Here is a 13,626-nt window from a genome sequence, read left to right as displayed (position 1 = left end):
TAAATAACGCTCCTGATCCCCCGTACAAGTAAACCAAACATTTACTGAGACAAACACACAGAAACCATTCAGTGCAGACTACAATGAGGATGCATAATGAGCATATAAACTATTTTAGCTGCTCAGAATGACTTTTTATCTGTCTGTGTGGTGATAACACAGGCAGCACTTCAGCTATATTTCATATCAGCTGCTGGTAAAACGTTATAGTCTCTCACTGAGCTGCTGTTAGCTTCATTCATGTGATAAGAGATGGAGAGAGGCTGACCTACTCAGACATCATTAAACAACACATGGGCCTGTTCCTAAATCAATCATTCCCAAAAAAGGAATAGATAATGACGGTGATGTAAACCCTGGTCTCCGTTGTAGAAAAAAAAGTATATATCAAATATGGTTAAAGCTTTTACAATGTCACCAAGAGGAGACACTGGACTCCATCTAAAGACTCAACACGTTCTTTAAAAATCAGGGCTGAGCAGGATTAAATACAGAGTGTAATTCAAAAAAAGGGCTGATTGTGTAATTAGCCAGTAAAGACAACAGTGCTCACTGTCTGAGCAGGTGAAACCGAAATCAGCAAACAACTGCAAAACCTGAAGGAGTTTCATCAGAAGACAGAGATTCAGATGCTCAGATTTCCTGCTTCAGGCTGCTGTTGTGGCTCGTCTTGGTCCTGACTGCTCGTCCGTCACCTGCAGGAAGAGAAAGAGGAGCAGTGGTAGTTTGATGTCTCTTTGTGGTGGTTTTGTGTGTTTTTATGTTTGTTTTTGGAGGTTTTGAGTGTTTGAAGAGGTTTTGTGTCTTTTTATGTTTGTTTATTTGTTTTTGGAGGTTTTGTTTGTTTTTAGAGGTTTTGTGTGTTTTTAAAGGTTTTGCTTGTTTTTAGAGGTTTTGTGTGTTTTTAAAGGTTTTGTTTGTTTTTAGAGGTTTTGTTTGTTTTTAGAGGTTTTGTTTGTTTTTAGAGGTTTTGTGTGTTTTTAAAGGTTTTGTTTGTTTTTAGAGGTTTTGTGGTTTTCAGAGGTTTTTGTTTGAAGAGGTTTTGTGTGTTTGTGGAGGTTTTTATTGTTTTTCGTGTGTCTGTTTGTTTGTTGAGGTGTTGTTTTTGTGGTTTGTCCTCCACAAAGAGACGTGGGTCTATTTTTGATGAGTTTTGAGTCTCCTTGTGGAGGTTTCAGTCCCTACCTCAGTTGTATTTAACCTGAAATAGAAGAAATGAAATGAAGTAGTGTATTTAACTTCAATTTTGAAGTACATGTACTGTTGTTGAGTATTTCTATTTTCACAACTTTGAACTGATTTACAATTAATATTTTCACTGCACATTATTTAACAGCTTACATTTTATGACGTTATCTATTTAACATGTGTACACACTGAGAGCCAAAACATTAGAACCAGTGACAGGTGAATAAACATGGATCATTGTGTTCCAACGCCATGTTCGGTTGTGAAGCCATGAGTCCTGGCATTCATGTGGACGTCTCCTTGACAAACATCAGTCACCCAAACACAGCTGCAGACCAAGTACACCCCCTCATGGCAGCAGCACTCCTTGGTGGCAGTGCCCCCCCAGCAGGACAACGCGCCTGCAATACTGCAAAAACTGCTCAGGAACGACCCGAGGAACGTGGGAAAGAGCTCAAGGTGTCAACCTGGCCTCCAGATTCCCCAGATCTCAATCCAACTGAGCTTCCACTGGATGCAGTCAGAGCCAACAACGATCCACGGGGGCCCCAACGTGGATGGGAGTTGGTACTGATGCATCCAACAGATGCTCAGCTGGATTGGGATCTGGAGAATGAGGAGACCAGTTTGACACCTTGGGTTCTTTGCCATGAGGGGGTGCAGTTGGTCTGAACGGTGTTTGAGTGGCTGGTGTTTGTCAAAGAGGCTCCACAGAAATGACAGAACTCAAAGTTTCCCAGCAGAACATTTGATTGTAACAAGATGATCAATGCTCACTTCACTAGTCAGCTGTTTTAATGCTGTGACTGAACAGTGTAGATATACATGTTAAATACTTTTCATATTTTCCATAAATTGAGTTTTTAACTATATTATTCATACTTTCACTGCACTTTGTCTAACAGCTTTAGTTACTAGTTACTTTACAGATTCTTATAATCAATATTAGATATTTGCTGATCAAACACAATGTAGTATTATAGATCAAGTTATCCAGCATTAAAAGCAGAAAGTTGAGAGCCAGTGTGCTGAATTATGGAGGAAAATTATTAATCAAGGTCATCAAATAGCGAGAAGACTTCTATTTTCATATACATTTTATTTCTAGATATATTTTTAATCATGTTTCTTTAGTGTTTATTCAGTAGCTGTACAAACACTCCTTGAATCCTGTGGGTTTTGAGGTGAGGTCTAAGTCTGCTGTGATTGGTCGTTTCACACAAGTCTGATAACCAGGTTTGCCTGGCAGACAAACTAACAACTGGGTCGCTGTTACTGAACTTCCGTGTCTAGAACTCTACTGTGGTTAACTGGTTGTCGTAGCTTACTGCACTCAACATTGTTTAGCTAACACTGTTAGCCTGAAAGGCTTTGCACAACGATGTCTCTCCAGCAAAACAGCTTCCAAGGCTTCATAAAGCTTATCATGCACTCTCTGAACGCACATTTGCACCTCGAGTGGAGACGTACCTGATCTGAAAACAACCCCTCAATACAACCTGAAGGATGCAGACAAACTAACAACCGCTCAAGCTGTTTGTAGCTATCAGTTCACTGCACTTCTACCATGAACACGACCACAACAACTGCTTCCAAACAAAACAACGTTACTGCAGCACAATGGGATCGTTATTAGTGGCCTGCTGGACAGTGAGGCCGAGGGCCCTGTAACAGCTTTGTAATGATCTCTGCATGGTGTTATCATGCAGGATGCTGTTACACACACTTGCAGAGAAAATGAATTCCTGCAATTGTTTTTTAATTTGTTTTCTTACAGAGGTTCAACATTATCTTCAAGCAAAGGCATCGCGTCCATACACACTGAACTCGCGAGGGGAATCGTCATGGACAGATGAGGGCAGAGATCCAAGCCGCTTTAGTGGCGTCAGGCTAGCTTCTACCGTGGCCCTGAGCATGTCCCTAGCCAGGCCGAGGCCCAAGCTAAACACGCACACTTTGTGCACGCTTCTACCAACCATAGGTGTCTGAACATGAGGGACCTGTAAGTTGGCGGGATCGCACGAGGGCTCGTAAGATACGCTATTACCAATACCAGCAACTGATCAAAGGCCTGACTACTGCCATTCATGGAAACCACTGCTTACAGCTCCGATGGACTGCACTCGGGCATTTGCCATTGAAGATAGCTGAAGTCTGCTCAAATTAACCTGTAACTAACAATCACAACACCAGGTTTGCCTGGCAGACCACTAACAACTGGACTGCTATTACTGAACTTTTGTCCCTACAAAGCTCTACACCACCAGGCCTCCAAAACAACATGTCTCCACTCAGTCCTGCTGATGTTGTAGCTCTCAATCCGCTGCACTTCTACCATGAATAACAACGTCAATGTTAACACCAGGCTCTGTTCAACATAGTTTATACACTCAAAGGGACGTAGACAAACTAACAACCGCTCAAGAGAAACTTTACACAAGCCACCAGAAATTAACATGTCTCCAGTCATTCTGCTGGAATTTGTAGCTCAGTTTGCTGCACCTCTACCATGAATGAGACCACGAGAACTGCTGCACGTCAAAAACTGAATACGATCCTTATTAGTGGCCTGCTGGGCTAATAGGCCGAGGCCATTTCAAAATGCACAAGTTCCAGCTCAAAACAGCTTTATATTATATATAAATGAGATCAAATAAATAGAGTATTAATGAACAGCAACTGACAATTCTCACACTTTCTGCCTTTAACTTTTGCACCTCTATTGCACTGACCTTGTTGGACCAGGTGTGTCTCCTCTCTGGGTCTGATCACCATACAGGTCAGAGCTGTTCCACCTGAAGCTGAAGACAAGTCTGCTCTGTGGATGGATGGATCACCCGCTGCAGAGCCTTCCTGTCCTGGGCCGAGCACCAACCACACAGGTAATCAGGATTCAGTTCAGGAAACCATCGTCCAGCTGGTCCTCAGCAGCCTGTTCCTCTGCCCACTTTCGGCTCCTGGCTGCTCTCGTCCTGGAGAAACCAACAGTGACCATCAGCACTCTGCAGATCTATCAGCCATGTTTGATCTTCCTCGTAAAGTCCAGGTGAAAGATACTCACACTTTCCCTTTGGGCTCCTGTGGCGGCTCGTCTCCATCGTTTGTCTCGTCTTGTTCGTCTCGGTGATTCGTCCTTTCAACCGTCCATCACCTGCAAGATGAGAAAGAAGAGCAGTGGTAGTTTTACGTCTATTTGTGCAGGTTTTATGTGTATTTGAGGAGGTTTTTAGTGAAATTGTGGAGGTTTTTGTGTATTTGTGGAGGTTTTGTGTGTCATTGTGGAGGTTTTGTGTATGTTTATGGAATTTTTTTGGTGTATTTGTGAAGTTTTTGAGTGTTTTTGTGAAGGTTTTAAGTGAATTTGTGGAGGTTTTGTGTATTTGTGGAGGTTTTTTGTGAATTTGTGAAGGTTTTAAGTGAATTTGTGGAGGTTTTGTGTATTTGTGGAGGTTTTTAGTGAAATTGTGGAGGTTTTTTGTGAATTTGTGGAGGTTTTTGTGTATTTGTGGAGGTTTTGAGTGTTTTTGTGAAGGTTTTAAGTGAATTTATGGAGGTTTTAAGTGAATTTGTGGAGGTTTTGTGTGTCATTGTGGAAGTTTTAAGTGTATCTGTGGTTATTTTGTGCATCACTGTGAGGATTTTTAGTCTTTTTTGTGGAGGTTTTGAGTGTTTCTGTAAAAGTATTTAACATGTGTACACACTGAGAGCCACAACATTAGAACCAGTGACAGGTGAATAAACATGGATCATTGTGTTCCAACGCCATGTTCGGTTGTGAAGCCATGAGTCCTGGCATTCATGTGGACGTCTCCTTGACAAACATCAGTCACCCAAACACAGCTGCAGACCAAGTACACCCCCTCATGGCAGCAGCACTCCTTGGTGGCAGTGCCCCCCCAGCAGGACAACGCGCATGCATTGCTGCAAAAACTGCTCAGGAACGACCCGAGGAACGTGGGAAAGAGCTCAAGGTGTCAACCTGACCTCCAGATTCCCCAGATCTCAATCCAACTGAGCTTCCACTGGATGCAGTCAGAGCCAACAACGATCCACGGGGGCCCCAACATGGATGATAGTTGGTTCTGATGCATCCAACAGATGCTCAGCTGGATTGGGATCTGGAGAATGAGGAGACCAGTTTGACACCTTGGGTTCTTTGCCATGAGGGGGTGCAGTTGGTCTGAACGGTGTTTGGGTGGCTGGTGTTTGTCAAAGAGGCTCCACAGAAATGACAGAACTCAAAGTTTCCCAGCAGAACATTTGATTGTAACAAGATGATCAATGCTCACTTCACTAGTCAGCTGTTTTAATGGTGTGACTGAACAGTGTAGATATACATGTTAAATACTTTTCATATTTTCCATAAATTGAGTTTTTAACTATATTATTCATACTTTCACTGCACTTTGTCTAACAGCTTTAGTTACTCGTTACTTTGCAGATTCTTATAATCAATATTAAATATTTGCTGATCAAACACAATGTAGTATTATAGATCAAGTTATCCAGCATTAAAAGCAGAAAGTTGAGAGCCAGTGTGCTGAATTATGGAGGAAAATTATTAATCAAGGTCGTCAAATAGCGAGAAGACTTCTATTTTCATATACATTTTATTTCTAGATATATTTTTAATCATTTTTCTTTAGTGTTTATTCAGTAGCTGTACAAACACTCCTTGAATCCTGTGGGTTTTGAGGTGAGGTCTAAGTCTGCTGTGATTGGTCGTTTCACACAAGCCTGATAACCAGGTTTGCCTGGCAGACAAACTAACAACTGGGTCGCTGTTACTGAACTTCCGTGTCTAGAACTCTACTGTGGTTAACTGGTTGTCGTAGCTTACTGCACTCAACATTGTTTAGCTAACACTGTTAGCCTGAAAGGCTTTGCACAACGATGTCTCTCCAGCAAAACAGCTTCCAAGGCTTCATCAAGCTTATCATGCACTCTCTGAACGCACATTTGCACCTCGAGTGGAGACGTACCTGATCTGAAAACAACCCCTCAATACAACCTGAAGGATGCAGACAAACTAACAACCGCTCAAGCTGTTTGTAGCTATCAGTTCACTGCACTTCTACCATGAACACGACCACAACAACTGCTTCCAAACAAAACAACGTCACTGCAGCACAATGGGATCGTTATTAGTGGCCTGCTGGACAGTGAGGCCGAGGGCCCTGTAACAGCTTTGTAATGATCTCTGCATGGTGTTATCATGCAGGATGCTGTTACACACACTTGCAGAGAAAATGAATTCCTGCAATTGTTTTTTAATTTGTTTTCTTACAGAGGTTCAACATTATCTTCAAGCAAAGGCATCGCGTCCATACACACTGAACTCGCGAGGGGAATCGTCATGGACAGATGAGGGCAGAGATCCAAGCTGCTTTAGTGGCGTCAGGCTAGCTTCTACCGTGGCCCTGAGCATGTCCCTAGCCAGGCCGAGGCCCAAGCTAAACACGCACACTTTGTGCACGCTTCTACCAACCATAGGTGTCTGAACATGAGGGACCTGTAAGTTGGCGGGATCGCACGAGGGCTCGTAAGATACGCTATTACCAATACCAGCAACTGATCAAAGGCCTGACTACTGCCATTCATGGAAACCACTGCTTACAGCTCCGATGGACAGCACTCGGGCATTTGCCATTGAAGATAGCTGAAGTCTGCTCAAATTAACCTATAACTAACAATCACAACACCAGGTTTGCCTGGCAGACCTCTAACAACTGGACTGCTATTACTGAACTTTTGTCCCTACAAAGCTCTACACCACCAGGCCTCCAAAACAACATGTCTCCACTCAGTCCTGCTGATGTTGTAGCTCTCAATCCGCTGCACTTCTACCATGAATAACAACGTCAATGTTAACACCAGGCTCTGCTCAACATAGTTTATACACTCAAAGGGACGTAGACAAACTAACAACCACTCAAGAGAAACTTTACACAAGCCACCAGAAATTAACATGTCTCCAGTCATTCTGCTGGAATTTGTAGCTCAGTTTGCTGCACCTCTACCATGAATGAGACCACGAGAACTGCTGCACGTCAAAAACTGAATACGATCCTTATTAGTGGCCTGCTGGGCTAATAGGCCGAGGCCATTTCAAAATGCACAAGTTCCAGCTCAAAACAGCTTTATATTATATATAAATGAGATCAAATAAATAGAGTATTAATGAACAGCAACTGACAAATCTCACACTTTCTGCCTTTAACTTTTGCACCTCTATTGCACTGACCTTGTTGGACCAGGTGTGTCTCCTCTCTGGGTCTGATCACCATACAGGTCAGAGCTGTTCCACCTGAAGCTGAAGACAAGTCTGCTCTGTGGATGGATGGATCACCCGCTGCAGAGCCTTCCTGTCCTGGGCCGAGCACCAACCACACAGGTAATCAGGATTCAGTTGAGGAAACCATCGTCCAGCTGGTCCTCAGCAGCCTGTTCCTCTGCCCACACTTTTGGCTCCTGGCTGCTCTCGTCCTGGAGAAACCAACAGTGACCATCAGCACTCTGCAGATCTATCAGCCATGTTTGATCTTCCTCGTAAAGTCCAGGTGAAAGATACTCACACTTTCCCTTCGGGCTCCTGTGGCGGCTCGTCTCCATCGTTTGTCTCGTCTTGTTCGTCTCGGTGATTCGTCCTTTCAACCGTCCATCACCTGCAAGATGATAAAGAAGAGCAGTGGTAGTTTTACGTCTATTTGTGCAGGTTTTATGTGTATTTGAGGAGGTTTTTAGTGAAATTGTGGAGGTTTTTGTGTATTTGTGGAGGTTTTGTGTGTCATTGTGGAGGTTTTGTGTATGTTTATGGAATTTTTTTGGTGTATTTGTGAAGTTTTTGAGTGTTTTTGTGAAGGTTTTAAGTGAATTTGTGGAGGTTTTGTGTATTTGTGGAGGTTTTTTGTGAATTTGTGAAGGTTTTAAGTGAATTTGTGGAGGTTTTGTGTATTTGTGGAGGTTTTTAGTGAAATTGTGGAGGTTTTTTGTGAATTTGTGGAGGTTTTTGTGTATTTGTGGAGGTTTTGAGTGTTTTTGTGAAGGTTTTAAGTGAATTTATGGAGGTTTTAAGTGAATTTGTGGAGGTTTTGTGTGTCATTGTGGAAGTTTTAAGTGTATCTGTGGTTATTTTGTGCATCACTGTGAGGATTTTTAGTCTTTTTTGTGGAGGTTTTGAGTGTTTCTGTAAAAGTATTTAACATGTGTACACACTGAGAGCCACAACATTAGAACCAGTGACAGGTGAATAAACATGGATCATTGTGTTCCAACGCCATGTTCGGTTGTGAAGCCATGAGTCCTGGCATTCATGTGGACGTCTCCTTGACAAACATCAGTCACCCAAACACAGCTGCAGACCAAGTACACCCCCTCATGGCAGCAGCACTCCTTGGTGGCAGTGCCCCCCCAGCAGGACAACGCGCATGCATTGCTGCAAAAACTGCTCAGGAACGACCCGAGGAATGTGGGAAAGAGCTCAAGGTGTCAACCTGACCTCCAGATTCCCCAGATCTCAATCCAACTGAGCTTCCACTGGATGCAGTCAGAGCCAACAACGATCCACGGGGGCCCCAACATGGATGATAGTTGGTTCTGATGCATCCAACAGATGCTCAGCTGGATTGGGATCTGGAGAATGAGGAGACCAGTTTGACACCTTGGGTTCTTTGCCATGAGGGGGTGCAGTTGGTCTGAACGGTGTTTGGGTGGCTGGTGTTTGTCAAAGAGGCTCCACAGAAATGACAGAACTCAAAGTTTCCCAGCAGAACATTTGATTGTAACAAGATGATCAATGCTCACTTCACTAGTCAGCTGTTTTAATGGTGTGACTGAACAGTGTAGATATACATGTTAAATACTTTTCATATTTTCCATAAATTGAGTTTTTAACTATATTATTCATACTTTCACTGCACTTTGTCTAACAGCTTTAGTTACTCGTTACTTTGCAGATTCTTATAATCAATATTAAATATTTGCTGATCAAACACAATGTAGTATTATAGATCAAGTTATCCAGCATTAAAAGCAGAAAGTTGAGAGCCAGTGTGCTGAATTATGGAGGAAAATTATTAATCAAGGTCGTCAAATAGCGAGAAGACTTCTATTTTCATATACATTTTATTTCTAGATATATTTTTAATCATTTTTCTTTAGTGTTTATTCAGTAGCTGTACAAACACTCCTTGAATCCTGTGGGTTTTGAGGTGAGGTCTAAGTCTGCTGTGATTGGTCGTTTCACACAAGCCTGATAACCAGGTTTGCCTGGCAGACAAACTAACAACTGGGTCGCTGTTACTGAACTTCCGTGTCTAGAACTCTACTGTGGTTAACTGGTTGTCGTAGCTTACTGCACTCAACATTGTTTAGCTAACACTGTTAGCCTGAAAGGCTTTGCACAACGATGTCTCTCCAGCAAAACAGCTTCCAAGGCTTCATCAAGCTTATCATGCACTCTCTGAACGCACATTTGCACCTCGAGTGGAGACGTACCTGATCTGAAAACAACCCCTCAATACAACCTGAAGGATGCAGACAAACTAACAACCGCTCAAGCTGTTTGTAGCTATCAGTTCACTGCACTTCTACCATGAACACGACCACAACAACTGCTTCCAAACAAAACAACGTCACTACAGCACAATGGGATCGTTATTAGTGGCCTGCTGGACAGTGAGGCCGAGGGCCCTGTAACAGCTTTGTAATGATCTCTGCATGGTGTTATCATGCAGGATGCTGTTACACACACTTGCAGAGAAAATGAATTCCTGCAATTGTTTTTTAATTTGTTTTCTTACAGAGGTTCAACATTATCTTCAAGCAAAGGCATCGCGTCCATACACACTGAACTCGCGAGGGGAATCGTCATGGACAGATGAGGGCAGAGATCCAAGCCGCTTTAGTGGCGTCAGGCTAGCTTCTACCGTGGCCCTGAGCATGTCCCTAGCCAGGCCGAGGCCCAAGCTAAACACGCACACTTTGTGCACGCTTCTACCAACCATAGGTGTCTGAACATGAGGGACCTGTAAGTTGGCGGGATCGCACGAGGGCTCGTAAGATACGCTATTACCAATACCAGCAACTGATCAAAGGCCTGACTACTGCCATTCATGGAAACCACTGCTTACAGCTCCGATGGACAGCACTCGGGCATTTGCCATTGAAGATAGTTGAAGTCCGCTCAAGTTAACCTATAACTAACAATCACAACACCAGGTTTGCCTGGCAGACCACTAACAACTGGACTGCTATTACTGAACTTCTGTCCCTACAAAGCTCTACACCACCAGGCCTCCAAAACAACATGTCTCCACTCAGTCCTGCTGATGTTGTAGCTCTCAATCCGCTGCACTTCTACCATGAATAACAACGTCAATGTTAACACCAGGCTCTGCTCAACATAGTTTATACACTCAAAGGGACGTAGACAAACTAACAACCACTCAAGAGAAACTTTACACAAGCCACCAGAATTTAACATGTCTCCAGTCATTCTGCTGGAATTTGTAGCTCAGTTTGCTGCACCTCTACCATGAATGAGACCACGAGAACTGCTGCACGTCAAAAACTGAATACGATCCTTATTACTGGACTGCTGGGCTAATAGGCCGAGGCCATTTCAAAATGCACAAGTTCCAGCTCAAAACCCACAGGGTTCAAAGGAAGTAGAAGTATTTTAAACAGGTTTTGTTTTACTGAGAGGAAATATAAACAGGTCTGGTTACAATGCCTAAATGCATTTATTTGATCTAATTCATAAAGTATTTAACATGTGTACACACTGAGAGCCACAACATTAGAACCAGTGACAGGTGAATAAACATGGATCATTGTGTTCCAATGTCATGTTCGGTTGTGAAGCCAGGAGTCCTAGCATTCCTGTGGACGTCTCCTTGACAAACATCAGTCACCCAAACACAGCTGCAGACCAAGTACACCCCCTCATGGCAGCAGCACTCCTTGGTGGCAGTGCCCCCCCAGCAGGACAACGCGCCTGCAATACTGCAAAAACTGCTCAGGAACGACCCGAGGAATGTGGGAAAGAGCTCAAGGTGTCAACCTGGCCTCCAGATTCCCCAGATCTCAATCCAACTGAGCTTCCACTGGATGCAGTCAGAGCCAACAACGATCCACGGGGGCCCCAACGTGGATGGGAGTTGGTACTGATGCATCCAACAGATGCTCAGCTGGATTGGGATCTGGAGAATGAGGAGACCAGTTTGACACCTTGGGTTCTTTGCCATGAGGGGGTGCAGTTGGTCTGAACGGTGTTTGAGTGGCTGGTGTTTGTCAAAGAGGCTCCACAGAAATGACAGAACTCAAAGTTTCCCAGCAGAACATTTGATTGTAACAAGATGATCAATGCTCACTTCACTAGTCAGCTGTTTTAATGCTGTGGCTGAACAGTGTAGATATACATGTTAAATAAAATATAATTATCTCATTTATATTATACATAAATGCGATCAAATAAATAGAGTATTAATGAACAGCAACTGACAAATCTCACACTTTCTGCCTTTAAGTTTTGCAACTTTGCACTGACCTTGTTGGACCAGGTGTGTCTCCTCTCTGGGTCTGATCACCATACAGGTCAGAGCTGTTCCACCTGAAGCTGAAGACAAGTGCCACTGTTCACCTGGAGAGAGGAGGAAGTACTTCAGTACAACATGATGACTACGTGTGTGTGTGTGTGTGTGTGTGTGTGTGTGTGTGTGTGTGTGTATATATATATATGTATGTATGTATGTATGTATTCATATTGTTACAGGGAAAAAAAGATGTAACCAGAGTACAGACACATCCAGCAAAAAAGGATTTCTTAAAGGATTATAATTTTATAATATAGAATGTTATAGCAGTCTGTAACCATGTGCATGGTTACACCTGTAATAGGATATTAAAGTCTATGTTTTGACACACAGGGAGTCAGTGTAGTGATCTAAATAACAAATGAAACCAGAACTGAGACAAACACCTAATACATTCAGTGCAGCTACAATGAGGCTGCATTTTGTGTGTATAAACTACTTTATCTGCTCAGAATGACCTTCTAGATGCTGACATACTAACATACTGAAACAGTATCAAACACAACACATGGAGCCTGTTAGCTAACTGTGCTGTGCTCTGATATGCGCGATGCTAGTATTAACGCGTTAACATTACACAGCACGATAATGGCGTCATGCTAACACTCTCCAACAGACACACGTTAACTAACATGCAAACCTGTCTGTAAAAACACGACGATGAAATAACTCAGACGTCTTTATAAGCTCCTTACAGTGTCAGTACCTGGTTCCTCTGTCTTTACCAGTTAATAAATGCAGCTGAGCCGCTGCTAACATGTTTCCCAAACACTACAGTGCATCTCCAGCAACCTTAAAGTCAGCTAGCTAACATAGCATAACATAACCACTCACCTAAACTGACCAGCAAACCTAAGCTAACCAGAGTTCATGGCGTTCTAAAGAATGAATACATTTTTTATGCCGATTTTACCAAAACTGCCGACTTGTTTTGAGATAGTGACCCGCGTTTAATTAGCTGTGCATTACTCATGCAATAAACACGGCAGAGTTAAAACGGACAAAATCACAATGGAGTTTGGTGCATGAAGCCAAACATAACGTCCATCATGGATTTAATTGGATGTAATTGGCGGATTATGTTCAAGCCAAATTTAGCTCAACATTTAACAGTTAAATGAGACGTCTTCAGCTTCATGTTCAGAGTTATTTCAGAAACATATGAGGCAAAAACAAACCTCACCAACATGATCGGGAGGTTCTACATATGTGCGGGTTAAAAGGTATTTAACCCGCACATATGTAGAACTTATGGGCTCAGACAACGCACGAAGTTAGTTACTGTGTGGAGCAAGCTAATACATGAAGGAACATCACCTGGGCTTATTACCTGAGATCACATAAAGCAGATTCATACAGAACAGTTTACTCACCGTGTTCGTGTCCCCAGAGAAGAGCAGCAGGGACCCGAGTGACGATTCATCAGGGGTTAATAAAGCCATCTACGGTTTTGGAGGGAAATACGCTAACTTCGCGCGGGAAACGAGCGAGACCGCCCCTTTTGACGCGCACCACCTGCATTCGGCAGAAAATCTGTGGGCGGGACTTATTTTGCCTGGTTTATGTGAGTCCACCCAGAGAGCAATGAGCCCTTCAAATGCAGTTTGACTCAGTTAGTAGAGCAGGCATCTTGTAAATAGATATATTTCATTTGCCCAGGTTTGAGTCCCAGTCAGGTGTCCTTTACTGCATCCTGTTTTCTCAGTCTGTCTTGACAAAAGGTTAAAACAAATAAAACTAACACAGATAAGCAATTTTTAATGGGATTTAACAAAGGTCACTTTTTATTGATATTTTACTTCCCTGGTCTTTCTTTGTTATTATTCCAGTACTAGCAGAATGT

At 42.9% G+C, this 13,626-nt stretch overlaps 1 long non-coding RNA gene across 1 annotated transcript; it reads right to left on the bottom strand.

Annotated features, from left to right (window-relative positions):
- Positions 1-3,931: 3,931 nt before the first annotated feature.
- Positions 3,932-13,290, bottom strand: LOC119012810. The gene is made up of 6 exons (XR_005072597.1): positions 13,157-13,290; positions 11,738-11,830; positions 7,764-7,853; positions 7,433-7,674; positions 4,250-4,339; positions 3,932-4,160 (listed from the first exon to the last, which is right to left on the bottom strand). It is a non-coding gene; the product is annotated as an uncharacterized LOC119012810 (long non-coding RNA).
- Between the last annotated feature and the right edge of the window lie 336 nt (positions 13,291-13,626).

Source organism: Acanthopagrus latus, chromosome 22 (genome assembly GCF_904848185.1).
Source record: "Acanthopagrus latus isolate v.2019 chromosome 22, fAcaLat1.1, whole genome shotgun sequence".
In the NCBI taxonomy this organism is placed as follows: domain Eukaryota; kingdom Metazoa; phylum Chordata; class Actinopteri; order Spariformes; family Sparidae; genus Acanthopagrus; species Acanthopagrus latus.
The sequence above is the reverse complement of the archived record's forward strand: the minus strand, read 5'-3'. Positions and strand labels throughout refer to the sequence as shown.